A 13,660-nucleotide genomic window follows, 5' to 3' on the forward strand; every position below is an offset into this window, starting at 1 on the left:
AAGGTGGGGAAGAGAATTTAAGTGTGTATACATACATATGTCAACTCTGCCTGCTTAGTAGAAGCCCCTTTGCACTTGCTTCTCATTTGACCCATTCTCTGTACAGCTGCTGAGTCACCTCGTCTTGCCTCTGACCCCGCCAGCTTGATACCTTTGCCTTCTATGTCACTAACAAAACTCTAGTGACCTTCTTACCTGGATCCCTGTGCTAATCTGTGGGAAGATAGGGCTAGGTAGGATAAGTAAGATGGATGTAAAGCTTAGGAATCTTGGTTTTAAATCATAAAAAAACCCAACTCAAACTGGCTTAAGAATCAAAAGGCTTTATTGTCACAGATACCTGTAAACTTCAGAGGTTAGGGTTGGCTCCAGGTGAAGCTTGATCCAGGAGCTCAGTCTATGTCAAAGTACCTAATTTATTTTATTCTTTATGCTCCACTTTCTGTAGGATCACCTTAAGGCCGGCCACCTCGTGACTGCCAGCGCTCCTGGGGTTCCATGTGCCCTCGTTAAGTGGGGGTTCTTTGTGACGGGGCTCCCAGCATAAGCCCTTTAGATCCACTCTGCTCAGGTCAGCCTGAGATATACATCCATCCCTAACCAATCCCTGTGGCCTGAGGACGATGCATGCTCATTTGCTTACTCTACACCATGGACTACACTGTGCTTTCTTTAAAAAGGCCAGTCTCTTCAGTCACCAGGCCTAAATGAAAACCGTAAGGGGGGAGTTGCAGAGGAGGATGCTGCTAAGAAAGACAAGTGATCAGCGAGACCTACTGCCTGTATCCATCATAGTCTTCCTCTTGATCGGGTCTCAGAAGGAACAAGAAGGGGGTCATTCCCCTTTAGGGACTCGCTCTCTAGGCTCCGTATGAAGAATGACAGTCCCTTGCTTCCATCTCTTCTCAGAGTGGAGCAGCTTCCCTTTCGTGTTTCTGAACTTCCCTTTTCCCCTCATTACTAGTACACCTCCCCCACCATCTTTCACCAGGACTAGTAAAGCTATTGACTTCCTCTTCATTTCATTAAATTCATTCTGTATCCCCCCCCCAAGAAAAGAGACTAGAGGAGCCCCAAAGACCATTGCCCTGGGTCAATGCCTAACTTGAGACTACAGACCCTTCTTGATGTCAGCATAGCACCATAAAGCAAACACTAACGCCCATGAAGAACATGCTTCCTAGAATAACCGACCACATGCGACTCACAGGACAGCATGTGCCCAAAGCCCAAGATGAGAGGGCAAGGAGGGACAGGAACAAGAAATGAGGAAACCCAGGGACGAAAGAGGGAGAGTGCTGACACATTGTGGGGGTTGCAACCAATGTTAGGGAACTCTTCCTCTGTGGATTATTGATTGGAAAACTAATTGGCTATGGAAACTTCTACTAAAGTTAAGTGTTAGAAAAAAAACCCAACAAATCGGATTGTAACCATGGTGCTACTCTGTCTCCCTTGCTAGTTTGTGTTGGCTTCTGCTGTCTGCATCATCTAGGTTTAACCCTTGGGCTCTTGGAGCAGTTTCATCCTGCACCATGCTGCTAAGGTGCGACACTAGCCGGAGGCTGCAAAGTAATGACCATGCATTGTTCCTGTCAGTCACCTCACAACCTTGCCAGCGCACATTGCCAATGGTCAGTCATGTCACAACCTCGTGAGCATGCATTGTCTTTTGTTTTCTGGTCAGGAGGCCTAACAAGATCTGAACTCACAGATCAGGCCTTGGCTGTCGCAGCCTCATTCAGGACTGTGGAGTAGAAGCTGGATCGAACCAGACATAGAGTATGAGCTGAGGCTGGTCATCTGGAGACATGGAGTAGATAAGCAATCCCTGTGTAAGGTCAGAAGGTGAGGTATGGCCAGTCCCGCCCCAACTTAGCCTGTGAGCTTCGGAGAACCACAGGACAGTGGATGGAGGCAGCCCACAGGAAGATCCCGCATGGGCATGTCCTCTTAACACATTGACCCTACACCCTTCTAAGCAGGGTCCATTTCAAGCTTATCACCTCCTCCCAGGTCGGGCTTGGGAGGGGCTGAGAGGCCTAAGAGAAGCAGAAGTACACACAGAACTAGTGTATTATTTTTACCCACTGCATGACACTCAATCACAAGGCTTTATCTAGTCACGAACATTTAGATTGTCTCTCTTTGTTCTATTAAAAGCAAAGCTGCGGTGAATAAATTCTACTAGCCTCCACTGAGCACTTCATTTTCCCCAGGTCTGCTTTTACATACTCCGGTACGTTGTATAGGTTTTATTACTAGGCAGTGCACGTTTCATGTGCATTGCCCCGCCCCCCGCCCCCTAGGCAGGTTATAGTTGTTATTGGTGGGGACTTGGGATGGCCTTTTAAATGCATACATTGTATTTTGATATTTCCAACTCGGCCACTTTCTCCTCTTGTGCCCAGCTTGGCAACAGTAGGGGTCCTTGTGGGTTAGAAAGACCTGTCCTTTAAGAGTATGGAAGTACTTGCGTACATTTTCTTTTAAAATGTACCTGTTTTTACCCACTCAATGTGATTAAACATTCTGTGTTTGTTTGTTTGTTTGTTTACTGTGAGAGTTCCTTTAGCACACTGTATGTGAAAACTGGACACTGACCACGGAGCACAGAGAAGAATGGATGCATCCGAATGACAGTGTTTATTGAAGAATATGAACATTTCCATGGATGGTCAGAAGAACAGGTACATCTGCTTTAAAGAAATGCAGCCAGAATTCCCCTTAGAAATGAGGATGGAGAGGTGCTTACTGCGAACACGTCATCAGGAAGGGACCAGACGTTGCAGAGGGTAAAATAGAGGGTCAGCGAACAAGTGGAAAACCTTCAACCAGAGGGACTGACACAGTGGCTGAAACAATGGACTCAAACGTAATGCCAATTGTGAGCAAGGCACAGGACTGGGCAGTGTACATAGAGTTACCACAAGTCAGAACTAACTCAGTGGCATCTACCAGCCACAACAGAAAGCTCAGCTTGATCACCCAAATTGTTAGCCACTGGAACCGATGAAATGTATTGAGCTGTCTGTCTCCCCTACCATGATGTGAAATCTACCTTGATAATACAACAGATTCTTCTATTTATTGAATCTCTTTTCCAATTTTCTCTCCTGATTCATTGATCTGTTGGTTTATTCCTGGATCAGTACTAGGACTTTATTTCTTATTAGAAAAGCTATAAAGGCTTATTACAGAAAGATCAGCAAACACACAGATGCAAATACATACACACATAATAAGCAAAACTCACTTATGATACCATCTACAGATAAGTATCGATTTTGCCTTGGTGTCTATTGCTGCAAGTGACTTAATTTATGTGAGTGTGTATAAATATATATTCATAAAGTAAGTGCCATACAAACAGTTATGTAAACATTTCATTTTCATGATGTATCAGGAGTGTTATCAGTAAAAAAATAATGCTTCTTTAAAAACTTATTGTGGAATCCCCCAATACAATAGCACCTCGCCCTGCTAAGCAGCCATTGCAAGATACCCATCTTCCCGACATGATCACTGAAGACAGCCGTGTGTGTAAGCAAATGTGGTGAAGAAAGCTGATGATGCCCGGCTATCAAAAAAAGATATAGCGTCTGGGGTCTTAAAGGCTTGAAGGCAAATAAGCGGCCATCTAGCTCAGAAGCAACAAAGCCCACAGAGAAGAAGCACACGGCCTAAGCGAATACAAGGTGTTGAATGGACCATGTAGCAGATACAAAGGAACAAAAACAATCATTGTGTGATCACCTTCCTCACATAATGACTGAAGACGAAAGTGTGCATAAGCAAGAGTGGTGAAGAAGGCGGATGGTGCCCGGCTACTGAGAGATATAGCGTCTGGGGACTTAAAGGCTTGAAAGCAAACAAGCGGCCATCTAGCCCAGAAGCAACCGAGCCCACACGGAAGCAGCACACCAACATAGGTGACCATGAAGGACAGAGGAGACCAGGTCTCCAACATCAAAGGTGGGGTGGTGGTGAGAATCACATCACCGTGAAAGAGGGGGAGTGCATGATGGGGACCCAATGCCCACCTGTAGAGAGCTGAACACCCCTTCCAGAGGGGTAGTGAGGAGGAGATGGGCCACACAGGGTTCAGTGTAACAACAATGAAACTCAAAACCTTCCTCTAGTTCCTGAACGCTTCCTCCCCTCCCAATCATCATGACCCCAATCCTACCTTGCCTTGCGGAGCTGGTTGTACCAGAGGATGTACAGCGGTGCAGTGGGGATCTGGAGGCACAGGGAATCTAGGACAGACGAACCCTTCAACACCAGCGGTGGGAGTGGCGACACCAGGAGGGAAGGGCATGTAGAAAGGGAGAACCGATCTCGGAGATCTATGTGTAACCTCCTCTCTGGGAGATTGGCAAGGGGGAGGCGGGTGAGGGGAGACGCCGGGGAGTGTAAGATAAGATATAATAATTATTTATAAACTATCAAGGGACCAGGGGTGGGATCGGGGAGGGAGGGGGATGGGGGATGGGGGGAAAAAAAGGGAAACCGAGCTGATTCCAGGAACCCAAGTGGAAGGTGAATTATGAGAGTGATGAGTGCAACGAATGTATAAGGGTGCTTTGCTCATTTGATGTATGTACAGACTGTGATAAGAGCCTTATGAGCCCCAATAAAAAGATTTTTAAAAAAAAGAAAATGATTAGGGCAAAGAATGTACGGATGTGTTTTATACAATTGATGTATGTATATGTATATGTATGGATTGTGATAAGAGTTGTATGAGCCCCTAATAAAATGTAAAAAAATAAATAAAATTAAAAAATTTAAAAAAAGATAAAAAAAACTTATTGTGGAAAAATGTATATGCACTTATATATAATATATGCCCTATATACACACAATATATATATATAATGATCATATATATAGGTCATTTCAACTATATATGTGTATTGATGTATATATATTAATGCTACCAGATTATAAATAAATCATATAAAACTTAGTTTGACTTGGTGCATATAATTATATATAATCTGGTAGAATTAATTACATTCACCATGTTGTGCAACTCTCACCACTCTCTATTTCCAAAAGCATCTCCTCACACCAGACACAGCCTCAGTACTCCTTCAGCCATGACTCCCCAGCTCCCTCTCTGTAGCCTCCCCATTCCAGTCTCTGGGAACCACCAATGAGCTATTGCCTCTATGCCTTTGCCTAATCTAGATATTCATATAAGGAGCCCTGGTGGGTTATGCACTGGCTGCTGCCTGCAAGATCAGCAGTTCAAAACCACCAGCCACTCCTCGTGAGAAAGATGAGGCTTTCTACTCCCCTAGAAAGTTATAATCACAGAAAGCCAGAGCGGCAGTTCTACTCTGTCCTGTAGGCAGGCTTGCTATGAACCAGAATCAACTCAAGGGCAGCGTGTTATGAGAGTAAGAGATGCTCCATATAAGCTGGGTCATACCTTATTTGTCCTTTTGAGTCTGCCTTATTTCACTTAACATGAGGTCTTCAAGGATCTTTCACGTGGGAACATATTCAGGACTCCCTTCCTCTTTAGGACTGTGTAGCATTCAACTGCAGGGTTAGACCACATCTTGTTTTCCCACTTGTCTGTTGATGACCTGTCTGCCCATCTCTGTGTAGTGTTAGTTTTACTTGGTGCACTTAATGGATTTGAATTAACTCAAGTACTCGAGATCTCCGATGCTGACAAAAGTGTTTCTGAGTTGATCAAACTTTAGAAGCCATCTTCTCCTGAATGGAGAAGCATCATTCAGAGAAAAAATTGCTCCCTGAACCTCTATCTTCTTCAGATCCTGGTTCAAAAAGTCTTCACGTTCTAGTTTGCATCTGCTGCCGTTATGGATTGAAGTGTATGTCAGCTTGGCTGGGCCAGGATTCTCAGTGGTGTGACAGTTAGGAAATGTTGAGACCATTCTCCCTGAAGCGATCTAATGTGACAGCCCATTTGTTTTACAGGAGTGTGTGTGTGTGTGTGTGTGTGTGTGTGTGTGTGAGATGCAATGCGCTGACTCATGTCTCAGCTTTAATCTCATGGCTGGGAGTTTCCTGGAGGTGTGGCCTGCATCACTTTTTCCCTTACCAGAGACGAAGGGAGCTCACTGTCACCCAGGAAGAAGAGCTGGGAGCAAGTGTGTCCTCCTTTGGACCCAGGGTCACTGTGCCGAGAACCTGCTAGATTTGGGGAAAGACAAGAGGCTTGCTGGTAGAATGAGGTGCCTCAGGCACTTTCGGCAGAGCTAAATGAGCTTTGTAACTCTCACCTGAGCTGGGCAGGGGCCAGGCAACGAGGACCGTGAGAGGAGGCCTGCATGACGAAGGGAGGTTGGCCTACATGCTTCTTGATCCTCTCCCTAAGTCGTGGCTTACTGGTTTTGCTCCCAAGTTGTAAGCTGGCACTTCACTAATAAACCCCACAGGCATGAGTATTATCATAAATATCATGAATTCTGTGAGACCACTGCACACGATTAGTGCACCCAGTAGAGAAGTAGAGAGGGCTCTGGGAGGGGCGGCCAGGTCAGAATTGGTGAACAGGCTGGAGGGCTCAGGTATGTTTGACCTCCTCCTTCTCCTGGGACTCAGCCTTTTAGAGGTATAGCGCGCACGCACACACACTCACACACACACACACACACACACACACACACACCTCCTTTTTACACCAATGTCTGATGCTGTACACCATGTTCTGCACCTTTGTTTTTTCGCTTAACAACATACCTTGGGGATTATTCCACATTTATAGTGACAAATATCCAAAGGTGGTCCCCAAGGAATCATGCCTCCTGTTTCTATTCACCAGTCCTTGAAGGTGGGCTGTCACTATGACTTAGTTGTAAGCTATCAACTGTGATGGGGCCCATGAAACAGCAGGACTTCTGAGCACAGGTCAGAAGAAGCCTTGCTGCTTCTCCTTTGGTCTCTTGAAACCACCCTCCCTCCATCGATGCTGTGCCATCGCCACTCATTGAGACTGTTGCCTTTCCAGCTGTTGCTGTGCTTTAGTTTAGCTGTCGTCAGTTACAGTATAGAAAGATCTTTATAAGGGTGATACACTAGAGGCAAACACTTGGGCTACGCTGTTATTTTGTTTAATGATGGCTTTGTAGGATAATTCCAGTTTAAAGTTTATAGGTGATCGCTGAGGATTTCTCCAGCCTCAATGGATGAAACACTTTCTCAGAGCCTTGAGCTGCCAGGTAAGGAACCTGGCCACCTTGTAGAGATGATCAAGTAGAAGGGTCCTGAGACTTCAGGAGGAGGAATTGCTGGGGGTGAATTTGAGACTAACCTGTTACCCATTCTCAAGGCAATGGCATGAAATGCCACCCAATGACCTTCATGAATGCCATGTGGAAACAGATGCATCAACCTTACTTGAATACGTGGCTCACAAAATCATGAAACATTTAAAAAGTATTTTGGCCTTAAGTGGAGAGCAAATGTTTTGAGAACGATGAGGGCAATGAATGTACAAATGTGCTTTACACAATCGATGTATGTATGGAATGTGATAAGAGTTGTATGAGCCCGTAATACAATGATTTTTTTAAAAAGTGTTTTAAAAAAAAAGAGGTCAGGTGCACCTTAGTCCTCTAAATGCGCATCCTTGTGCATCAAGAATCTAGAGAGGTCTTCTGCAGCAGATCGACTCAGTGCAATAGCTTTTGATCTGACTGTTGTGTCCAGGAGCATTGATTGTGGATACCAGCAAGACAAAATCCTTGACAACTTCAAGCTTTTCTCCATTTATCATGTTACTTATCGGTCCAGTTGTGAGGATTTGGGCCTTCTTTGAGTTGCCATCTACACTGAAGGCTGCAATCCTTGATCTTCATCAGTGCGTCAAGTCCTCCTTACTTTCAGCAAGCAAGGTTGTGTCATCTGCATATTGCAGATTGCTATAAACCTCCCTCCAGTCCTAATATAGCATCCTTCTTCGTATAACCGAGCTTCTCTGGTTATTTGCTCAGCACACCGATTGACCAAATATGGTGAAAGGCTACAATCATGATGCACACCTGTCCTGATTTTAAACCATACATTATGCCCTTGTTCTGGTGACACAACTACCTCTTGATCCACGTACAAGTTCTGCAGGAGCATGATGAAATGTGGAATTCCCATTCTTCTCAAGGTTATGCACAGTTTCTTATGGCCTACACTGTCGAATGCCTTTGCACAGCCGATGAAACACAAATACACACCTTTCTGGTACTCTCTGCTTTGAGCCAAGATCCAGCAGACATCTAACTTGTTCCAAGTCCTCTTCTGAATCCAGCCTGAACTTCTGGCAGTTCCCTGTCAATGTACTAGTGCGACTGTTGTTGGATGATCTTCAGCAAAGTTTTACTTGTAAGCGTTATCAATGATATTGTTCTATAGTTTGAGCATTCTGTTGGGTCATCTTTCTTTGGAATGGGCACACATATGGATCTCTTCCAGTTAGTTGACCAAGTAAATGTCTTCCAAATTTCCTGGCATAGACCAATGAGTTCTTCCAGTGCTTCTACAGCTTGCTGAAACATTTCTATTGGAATTCCATTGATTCCTGAAGCCTTGTTTGTGGCTACCTCCTGAAATGGGAGATTGACTATTTCTTTTTGGTACACTGACTGTATTCTTTCCATCTTCTTTGATGCTTCCTGCGTCATTCAATATTTTGTCCATAAAATCTTTCAGCATCGAAACTTGAAGCTTGAATTTTTTCTTGAGTTCTTTCAGTTTAAGATATGCTGAGCATGTTCTCTGAAAGGTTTCAAGGTCTTTGAACATTTGTTTCTTTTTTCTTAAAATCATTTTATTGAGGGCTCGTACAATTCTTATCACAATCCATACATCAGTTGAATCAGGCATATTTGTACATATGTTGCCTTCATTCTTTTCTAGACATTTACTTTCTATTGAGTCCTTGATATTAGCTCTTTTGTTTCCCCCTTCCTCTCCCTCATAACCCCCTGATAGATTGTGCATTGTTATTAGTTTCATCTCTCACATTGACTGCTGTCTCCCTTCCCCCATGTTTTCTGTTGTTCCTCTCCCTGGAGAGGGGTGTATAGTGATGTGTCGATCATTGTGATCGGTTCCCCCTTTCTCCCTTCCTCTCCCCCTCTTTCCCCTACCCTTCTGCTATAACTATTCCCACTCCTGTTCCTGGATTCTGTGTGTCGTGAGTTCCTATCCCTTTCTTTCTTAAAAAATTCTTTAAATTGTTTTATTAGGGACTTATACAACTCTTATCACAATCCACACATACATCAATTGTGTAAAGCATATTTGTACATTCATTGCCTCATCATTCTCAAAACATTTGCTCTCCACCTAAGCCCCTGGCATCAACTCCTCATTTTTCCCCTCCCTCCCTGCTCCCACCTCCCTCATGAACCCTTGATAATTCATAAATTATTATTTTGTCATATCTTGCTGTGTCTGACGTCTCCCTTCACCTACTTTTCTGTTGTCTGTCCCCCCGGGGAGGAGGTCACATGTAGATTCTTGGTTCCCCCTTTCCAACCTATCCTCCTTCTACCCTCCCAGTGTCGTCACTCACACCACTGGTCCTGAAGGGATCATCCACCCTGGATTCCCTGTGTTTCCAGTTCCTATCTGTACCAGTGTACATCCTCTGGTCTAGCTAGATTTGTAAGGTAGAATTGGGATCATGATAGTGAGGGAGGAAGAAGCATTTAGGAACTAGAGGAAAATTGTATGTTTCATCGTTGCTACATCGCACCCTGACTGGCTCATCTCCCTGAGACACTTCTGTAAGGGGATGTCCAGTGGCCACTTCACACTCCCCACCTCATTCACTATGATAAGATTTTTGTTCTGATGATGCCTGATACCTGATCCCTTCGACACCTCATGATCACACAGGCTGGTGTGCTTCTTCCATGAGGGCTTTGCTGCTTCTGAGCTAGATGGCCACTTGTTTACCTTCAAGCCTTTAAGACACAAGACGCTATATCTTTTGATAGCTGGGCACCATCAGCTTTCTTCGCCACATTTGCTTATGCACCCATTTGTCTTCAGTGATCATATCGTGGAGGTAACCAAACAATGATATGATTTTTTTGTTCTTTGATGCCTGATACCTCATCCCTTCAACACCATGTGATCACACAGGCTGGTGTGCTTCTTCCATGTGGGCTTTGTTGCTTCTGAGCTAGATGGCCACTTGTTTACCTTCAAGCCTTTAAGACCCCAGACGCTATATCTTTTGATAGCTGGGCACCATCAGCTTTCTTCATTTGCTTATTCACCCGCTTTGTCTTCAGTGGTTGTGTCAGGAAGGTGAGCACCATAGAATGCCAATTTAATAGAAGAAAGTATTCTTGCATTGAGGGAGTACTTGAGTGGAGGCCCAATGTCCTTCTGCTACCTTAATACTAAACCTATAAATATAGACTCATAGGTCTATTTCCCCATCCTCATATATAAATATATTTGCATATGTAAATGTCTTTATTTAGACCTCTATATATGCCCTTTGCCTCCTAGCTCTTTCCTCTATTTCCTTTGACTTTCCTCTTGTCCCACTATCATGCTGAGTCTTCATTGAACATTTCATTATAATATTTTTTTTCTCAAGCTGCTCTTTGAAATTTTCTATTCAGCTCTTTGACTTTATCCTTTCTTCTATTTGCTTTAGCTATTCTATGATTAAGAGTATATTTCAGAGTTGCTTTTGATGTCCACTTTGATCTTTCTTTCCTGTCTTTTTAATGATTCACTTTCTTCACGAATGATGGTCTTGATGTCCTCTCACCGTTCATTAGGTCTTCTATTCAATGCATCAGATCTGTTCTTGAGATGGTCTGGAATGTCAGATGAGAGAGGAACTGAGGTCATATTTTGGCTCTCATAGATTTGTTTTAATTTTCTTCAACTTCTACCTGAACTTACATATGAGCAATTTGTGGTCTATTCCACAGTCAGCTCATGACCTGGTTCTAGCTGCTGAATTTTTCTCCATAGTGTCTTCCCACAGATATAGTTATTTTGATTTATGTGTATCTCCTCTGGGGAATTCCATGTTATAGTCAACTTTTGTGTTGTTGAAAAAGGTAGCTATGAACAAGTTGTTGGTTTTGCAAAAGCCTATCATGTGATCTTCAGCTTAATTTCTATTACCAAATCCATATTTTCCAACGACTGTTCTTTCCTCTTTGTATCGAACGTTTACATTCCAACCACCAATGCACCAAGATGCATTCCAATCAGTGCATCTTGATTCCCTGTTTGATCAATTTCAGTCTGAGGAAGTTGGTAGAATTCTTAAGTTTCTTCATCACTAACTTTTGTGGTTGGTGCATAAATCTGATGGTATTGATTGGATTTACCTGGAGACAGATAGAATCCTATCACAGAGAGCATTGTACTTCATGATGGATTTAACAAGATCCTTTCTGACAAAGAATGCCATACCATTCCTCTTGATTGTGTTATTCCTGTCACAGTAGATCACATGATTTTCAAATTCAAAATGGCCAATACCAGTCCATTTCAGCTCATTAATGTCTAGGGTATTGCTCTTTATGAATTTCATTTCATTTTTGACCATTTCCATTTCCCTAAATTCCTACTTCACACATCCCTGATCAGTAGAAGATTTTGGCATCTGTTGCTCCTCACCTTGAGTTGTACCCTATCAGCAAACGAAGATCCCATAGGCTCCACCCCCACAGACTTTACCAGATTCACATCACCATGGTCTACACCCCAAGAAATCAGCTCTTCTTCAATCACATTTTGCTTGTCCTCAAGACCTGAGGGGCCCATAGTCTGGCACTATCTCTGATAGTATGCTGCTTCCTTTGTTCAAGCCAGCAGTTCTTAACCTGTGAGTCACGACCCCTTTGGGGGGGTCGAACGTCTCTTTCACAGGGATCGCCTGACACCAACAGAAAACACATATTTCTGATGGTCTTAGGAACTGAGACACCGCTCCTCTATCCCTCTCCAGCTGGGTCTGCCCCCATGCAGATCCACCCACATACGAGTACCAGGCATGAAGACTTACCCATGCTACACCGTGCTTCAAGACAAAATTTCATTTATTTGTCATTAGAAATAAATATTTCACAATATATAATAACATATTGTTTTGTGATTAACCACTATTCTTTAATTATGTTCAATTTGTAGCAATGAAAATACATCCTGAATATCAGATATTTACATTATGATTCATAATAGTAGCAAAATGACAGTATGAAGTAGCAACAAAACAATTTTATGGTTGGGGGTCACCACAATATGAGGAACTGTATTAAAGGGTCCTGGCATTGGGAAGTTTGAGAATCACTGGTTTAAGCTTTCAGTATCTGACAATGCTTCAATGTTATGCATAGAATTTCAGCGGCTTCTTCCACCGAAGTGGAGACTTCTTCCTTGTCTGTTCTTAGTCTGGAAACTTCAGAAACCTGTTCACGTTGGGTGACCCTCCTGGCATTTGAAATACCAATGACGTAGCTTTTAGAATCACAGCAAACATCAACAAACTGACAGACAAGTGTTGGCAATTTTGTGGCAGTTTCCACGGGAGGCCAGCGGCTCTTTGGCACGTTCCTTGGGCTCTGCTGGCAGACAGCAAGCAGCATGGCCCCTAACCGCCAGTCTTCAAGCCTGCCGCAAATGAAGAAGCCTAAGGTGCAGGAGACCCCGGCCCCCCCCCAAGGAAGAAAAAGAACAGCTGGAAGCAATTGAACATATTGATGAGGTACAAAATGAAATAGACAGACTTAATGAACAAGCCAGTGAGGAGATTTTGAAAGCAGAACAGAAATATAACAAACTCTGCCAACCATTCTTTCAGAAGAGGTCAGAATTGATCGCCAAAATCCCAAATTTTGGGGTAACAACATTTGTCAACCATGCGCATGTGTCTGCATTGCTTGAGGATGAAGAGGCTCTGCATTATTTGACCAGAGCTGAAGTGACAGAATTTGAAGATATTAAATCAGGTTACAAAATAGATTTTTATTTTGATGAAAATCCTTACTTTGAAAATAAAGTTCTCTCCAAAGAATTTCATCTGAATGATAGTGGTGATCCATCTTCAAAATCAACTGAAATCAAATGGAAATCTGGAAAGGACTTGACGAAACATTCCAGTCAAACACAGAACAAAGCTAGCAGGAAGGGGCAGCATGACGGACCTGAGAGTGTCTTTACCTGGTTTACCGACCAGTCTGATGCCGGCGCCGATGAATTAGGAGAGGTCATCAAAGATGATATCTGGCCAAATCCATTACAGCACTATTTGGTTCCTGATATGGATGATGAGGAAAGTGAAGGTGAAGAAGATGAAGAAGAAGAAGAAGAAGAAGGGTTTAGAAGATATTGATGAAGAAGGGGATGAAGACGAAGGGGAAGAAGATGAAGATGATGACAAGGGAGAGGAAGGAGAGGAGGATGGAGGAGAGGATGACTAACAGAACACTAATGGATTCCAACCTTTTTAATTTTCTTCAATCCCTGGGAGCAAGTTGCAGTCTTTTTTTGTTTTTGTTTTCTTCCTCTTGTGCTCAATCACCCTGTTCTTGAGGTCTCTTTTCTCTACACCATGGTTCTCAACTTATTTGGGGGTGGAGGGAATAATGCCTTGTGCAGAATACAGTGGAAAAGAACCTCTACCCCCTTGTGTTCAAATTAA

The 13,660-nt window shown here is 43.4% G+C and overlaps 1 pseudogene; it reads left to right on the forward strand.

Moving 5' to 3' along the window:
- Positions 1 to 6,781: 6,781 nt before the first annotated feature.
- LOC142457251 (protein SET-like) lies at positions 6,782 to 13,439 on the forward strand (annotated as a pseudogene).
- Positions 13,440 to 13,660: the final 221 nt, after the last annotated feature.

The sequence above is a fragment of the Tenrec ecaudatus genome, chromosome 9 (genome assembly GCF_050624435.1).
Source record: "Tenrec ecaudatus isolate mTenEca1 chromosome 9, mTenEca1.hap1, whole genome shotgun sequence".
Classification (NCBI taxonomy): Eukaryota; Metazoa; Chordata; class Mammalia; order Afrosoricida; family Tenrecidae; genus Tenrec; species Tenrec ecaudatus.